Below are 6,401 nucleotides of genomic sequence, written 5' to 3' on the forward strand. Positions count from 1 at the left end.
TCAGCACTTAGTACCAACTCCCAGGGTGCTATGAAAATTAAATCACAAAATGTGTTATTCCCAGCACAGTGTTCTGTGACATGCTCCTGAGCACACAGTACCTGCTTACTAAACGTTTTATTAGTACATGTGTACAGGTTTCCCAAGTGCAGGTTTACTCAGACATTGCTGTCTTCTGTTGTCCCTGTAAACTTAAAAAAGCCAACAAAAATATAGTATTTCAGGGTGGAAATTGGTTGTCTTTATTTGTAGCAGAAGTATTAGTATTGTGACAAATGTGGTGTGTGTAAGGGACTCTGCTGTGCCTGCTTTCTCTTGTTAATGCTAATAATGTGTCTGGGAAAGCACAATCAGCATTTACAGGGGACTTGTTGGAAAAGCCCATTCCTGGACCCTTTTGGATCCTGCAGAATCACATTGCATAGAGTGGGGCCAAGATTACCAAGTGATTTATAAACTTGAGGGGTTCAAGATACTTTCAGGATAGTTTAGTTCAAGCATGTCTGAGATCAAGCACAGTGTCCACTCTGCCTTTTGGAACGCCTTGTGTTCAGAACTTGCAAATTTTTACTTCTCTACTTGTGCTGTTGATCCCTAATGAGTTTGTTTCAACTATTTTTTGTGATTTTTATGATAGTCAAGGGCTTCTGAAAAAAATATTTGTTTTCTATATGCCATAGCATTCTATAAATTTCTCTTCATCTTGGATTCTTGTATATCATGCAGAATTCTTACCACAAATTTATGACCTATGATATGTAAAATGTTCCCATTGTAGCTGTTGAACATTAGAAGGTGTGGATACTCAAGATTTCTATTGGAGAAACACCGTTGTCTTTGGATATTAGTGAAAAATGAAACATGCTATATTGAGATTTCATCTGTGTGCTCTATTATTTCCATGCAGAACAGGGTTTAGAAAATGCTCATCTAAACAGGGTGGCATTTATTACCCAGAAAGTTCTGAAAAAACTGTTAGGAGATACTTGCTTTCCAGGGTGCTAAGGAAAGACTACTTAAAATTACTAATAAAAATTACAGAACAGGGAAGTTATCTGCACCTTCAACTTTGCATAAAACTGATGTTTCTTTATAATTAAATTTAGGCCAGGAGCAATGGCTTTGGCTTGTAATCCCAGCACATTGGGAGGCCGAGGCAGGCGGATTGCATGAGGTCAGGAGTTTGAGGCCAGCCTGACCAACATGGTGAAACCCCATCTCTACTAAAAAACAAAACACAAAAATTAGCCAGGCATGGTGCATGCACCTGTAATCCCACCTATTTGGGAGATTGAGGCAGGAGAATTGCTTGAACTCAGGAAGCTGAGATTGCAGTGAGATGAGATCGCACCACTGCACTCCAGCCTGGGTGACACAGCGAAACTCTGTCTCAAAAAAAAAAATATATATATATATATATATAAAAGTAAATGTAGATTACAATTTACTTTTCTGAGAGGAGAGAAATGCCACAGCAGTGATGTTGTGTCATGTGTGCATCAGCACATAATAAAAATGTGTCCTAATAAAGTTGATAACAGTTTTATTCACTTGGTTCAAAATCTCTACGACATTTTTTCCACTCTAGAGTTAATTCTTATTCTCTTAATTATTAAGGACACTTAGGAGATTTACTAGCTGAAGTGCATAAGCCATCGCACTTAATCTAGAAGCTGTCCTTTCCTTTTAGATGACTTTTGCTTATATTTGTCTTTTAAAAATGAAGGCTCTTATCTTCATTTACAGGTGAGAGAAACTGGGAAAAACCCAGACTCTGCCATTTACTGGATATTTCACAAAATATTCTTACTAGGCTAGAAACATTGGTGAGCTTGCTAAAAATTCAGAAATTTAGACTTTCTCCGAAATGTTTTGAAACAAAATCTCACAAGATCTTTAGTTTTTTGCACATACTAAGACTTGAGAGGTATCTTCCAACTCATCATTACTGTTCTATCTGAGAAATATACACAACTTACTCTGAATGAAGTAAATACAGCAGTCAAAAATAAACATGTCTGGCCGGGTGCAGTGGCTCATGCCTGCCATCCCAGCACTTTGGGAGGCTGAGGTGGGTGGATCACCTGAGGTGAGGAGTGCAAGACCTGCCTGGACAACATGGAGAAACCCCATCTCTACTAAAAATACAAAAATTATCCAGTCATGGTGGCCCACACCTGTAGTCCCAGCTACTCAGGAGGCTGAGGCAAGATAATTGACTGAACTCAGGAGGTGGAGGTTGCACTGAGCCAAGATCATACCACTGCACTCCAGCTTGGGCAACAGAGTGACTCAGTCTCAAAAAAAAAAAAAAAGAAGAAAAGAAAAAAGGAAAAAAAAAGATATGTCCATGTTGATGCCCTTAATTTTATAATGTATCATCCAGAAATATATCAAATCTACACTGGTATTGTGGATCTTATTCTATCCTCTTTTCCCAGAGTTATAGAATACTTCAGTGTTAAAAACTATCTTATTGAATAATTTTAGTCACTCTTGTAAGTGAGAACCACTTCTTTTTACTCTCTTTTTTAACTTGAATCAAATAAAAATCTCTGCCTATGGCCATGTGGTAAGTGCTTGTGTGTTCATGAGTGGTTTTGTTTGTTTGTTTGTTTGCTTGTTTTCCAGGGACTGCTGACATTCAGAGACATAGCTATAGAATTCTCTCTGGAGGAATGGCAATGCCTGGATTGTGCTCAGCGGAATTTATATAGAGATGTGATGTTAGAGAACTACAGAAACCTGGTCTCCCTGGGTGAGAATAACTTCAATACATAATTCCTAATATATTTCTTTTCTCTTTTCTAAGATGTTTTTGGTAATTTCTGCTTTGCATGAATGAATTTTAGATCTCCAATTTTAAGAAAATCTTGGGGATTCATTGGTGTAGAACAAATTCTTCAAGATGTTTTATCTTGACCAGAACTTTTCCCTTTCCTGGGCTTATGTATCTTTTGCTCTAGGTTAGTGGGAATTCCAAAAATGCCATGGCAGAAAATATCGTTGCCCACACATTAGAATTCAGTTGCTGCCACCAATTTTTGATTCAGTAGTACTGAGTAGTGAAATTAAGGACCTACAAATTTAAAACATTTTCTGAATATTTAGAAAGTCCTGTTGTGAGTCAATATTAATTTTCTATTATATCCTCTAAGCATAATACTAATTTGGTAATTAAAGAATTCAACATGATTTATGTTACTTTTTTTCTTAATAAAACAGGTATTGCTGTCTCTAAGCCAGACTTGATCACCCATCTGGAGCAAAATAAAGAGTCCCAGAATATAAAGAGAAATGATATGGTAGCCAAACACCCAGGTAGGTGAGAGTGAATGAAGCAGATCAGACAGATGAGAGGTACACAAATCAAGGAGGCAGCCAGTCCTTAAAATGTGGTCTGGGGAGCTGTGCTTTGATGGAAAGAGTTTCTGAGAAGCACAAGTCATTTTTTTCTTTTGCTCTCACATAGGGACACCTTCTGCCTCATGCTGTTAAATTCTCTAAGGATTCCACTTTTGCTTCAGTAATCTTTCTTCAAGCTCACAGTGTGAGCCAAAGTTTTCTTTAAAGGTTATCAGGGACTGCACAAACTGACTGCTTTGCCATTGCTTTTGGGGACACACTAATATCTGCATATTTTTGAAAAACTCTAAATCATTAAAGAAATTTTTTTTGCATCATGTCTAAAATGTGTGAGAATGGTAGTTTCTCTTTCATTAGTGGTCATCCATGTTTCTGCATATGCCATTCTGTTTTTATTACTATAGCCTTGAAATATATTTTAAAGTTTTTACAAATTTTTTTAAAATTTTTAAATTTTTTATATGTATATATTTATTTAGAGGCTTGGTTATCCTCCAACTTGCTGTGGGGGGGATATGGAAGCAGGGTACCTTTTATGTCTTCATTTTACTATGTTGCATATTTTAGATATAGATTCATAAATGGTATTGCTGTATTATATAATAATTTCATTTGAAATTATTTGAAGAACATTTATGATATTTTTATGATGGCTGTATCTTTTTTCTCATAAAAAACAACTTACATAGGTTTCAATTTCTTTATATCATCAACGTAGTTGGTGTTTTAAAAAAATTTATAGTGGCCATCCTAATTGATGTAATATAATTTTGTTTTGTATTGTGATTATGTTTTGCATTTTTCTATAAATTATTAATTTTGTGCAGCCTTTCAAATGCTTCTTCCCATTTGTATATCATTTTTATTAAAATTTAGTTTAACCATTTTTCCACTTCTTTCTTTTTTTTTTTTTTTTGAGATGGAGTTTTGCTCTTGTTTCCCAGGCAACAAGAGCAATGGCACGATTTCAGCTCACAGCAACCTCTGCCTCCTGGATTCAAATGATTCTCCTGCCTCAGCCTCCTGAGTAGCTGGGATCAGGGATGTGCCACCATGCCCAGCTAATTTTGTATTTTTAGTAGGGATGGGTGTTGCCATGTTGGTCAGGCTGGTCTCGAATTCCTGACCTTAGGTGATCTGCCCACCTCAGCCTCCCAAAGTTCTGGGATCACATGTGTGAGCCACCACACCTGGCTCATTTTTCCATTTCTAAATCAAGTAATTCAATTATTGTTGTCTAGTTCTAGGAGTAGTTCATATATTCTCAATATTAAGTCTTATCACGTGTGATTTTCAAATATTGTCACCGATTTCTTAGGAGACACTGTCACTCTATTAAATGTTTTATTTGATTGCAGAAATTTTGAAGTTTGGCCCAATTAAATTTTTCTGTTCTCCTCTTTGTTGCTCATGCATTTGATGGCATATCTAAGAAAATGTGCCAAGACCAATGTCATGTCTTTGCACTATACTTTTTTTTTTAAGAGTTTCATTAGGTTTTTTAGTCTAAATACTTTGTTTAAAATATTTTTTGTATGTGATGCAATTAAACCATTCAACTTCATTTTTTCAATGTAGATGTCCAGTTTTCAACATTATCTGTTGAAGGGATTATATTTTCTCCATTGTCTGCTCATGGCAACCTTGAGGCAGATTATTTGGTCATACACAGAAGAGTTCATTGCTGGGCTTTTTATTTTGTTCTATCATGTCTTTATCTGTCTTTTTGTGAATACCACAGTTATTGTTATTGCAGCTTTTTGTTATGTTTTGAAATTAAGAAGTATAATGCCTCTGTGTTTTTCATGTGTGTTTCTCTAGATTTGGTTCATAATAAAATTTAAAAATTTTAAACAATATTTCAGTAATAAATATACTTTTGGAATTTTGATACAGATTATATTAAATTTGTTCACCCCATGGGTTATATTGACATCTTAACAAATTAAGTCATCACTTAAATATGTTGGCCCTTGAGAAAAAATATTAAATTAAATTAATTTAAATTATTTGACCCTGTGCAAGAATACAGTGAAGAGTGTGTTTATTTCCATGTATTTTTGATTTGCCAGTATTACTTTTTTTCTTTTTAGTTTTATTCAGTTTGGGTTAGAAAACATATACTGTATGATTTTGCTCTTCTTAATTTTTTTTTTGACTCAGAGTTTCTCACTCTGTTTCCCAGACTGTAGTGCAGTAGCACAATCTTGGCTCACTGCAGCATCAACCTTTTGGACTCAAGTAATCCTTTCACCTTGGCCTACTGAGTGGCTGGCACTATAGGCATACCCCACTGTGCTCAGCTAATTTTTAATTATTTGTAGAGACAGGGTCTCATTGTGTTCCCAAGGCCGGTATCAAACTTCTTGTCCCAAGTGATTCTTCCACCTTGGCCTCCCAAAGTCCTGAGATTACACCTGTGAGCCACTGCACCTGGATGATCTTTTGAAATTTACTAAGACTTATGTGTTCTAACAGAATGCACCAGGTGCAAATAAGAATATTGTGTATCCACTTACTTTTGACTGGAGAGTTCTGTACATGTCTGTTTAGCCTATTTGGTTTGTGATATGGTGTAGATGCCCTCAAAATCTCATGTAGAAATGTAATCTCCACTGTTGGATGTGGGGCCTAATGAGAGCTGTTTGCATCAAGGAGACAAATCCCTCATGAATGACTTGACACAATCCCCTTGGTAAACATAGAGTTCTCACTCTATTAATTCACATGAGAGCTGGTTGCTTAAAGGAACCTGGCTCCTCCACCTCACACTTGCATCATCTTTCACCATGTAACATGTTTGGTTCTTCTTTGTCTTCCACTATAATTGTAAGCTTCCTCATATCCTCACCAGAAGCAGATGCTGGCATGTACTTCTTGTACAGTCCACTGAACTGTGAATCAAAAAAATCTTTTTCTTTATAAATTACCCAGTCTGAGGTTATTTTCTATAGCAATGCAAAATAAATTCATACACAATATAATATTCTTCAGGTTTTCGGTTTTCTAATTGATTTTTTATTTAAATTTTTTAT

The sequence above is a fragment of the Hylobates moloch genome, unplaced genomic scaffold, assembly GCF_009828535.3.
Source record: "Hylobates moloch isolate HMO894 unplaced genomic scaffold, HMol_V3 SCAFFOLD_1, whole genome shotgun sequence".
In the NCBI taxonomy this organism is placed as follows: domain Eukaryota; kingdom Metazoa; phylum Chordata; class Mammalia; order Primates; family Hylobatidae; genus Hylobates; species Hylobates moloch.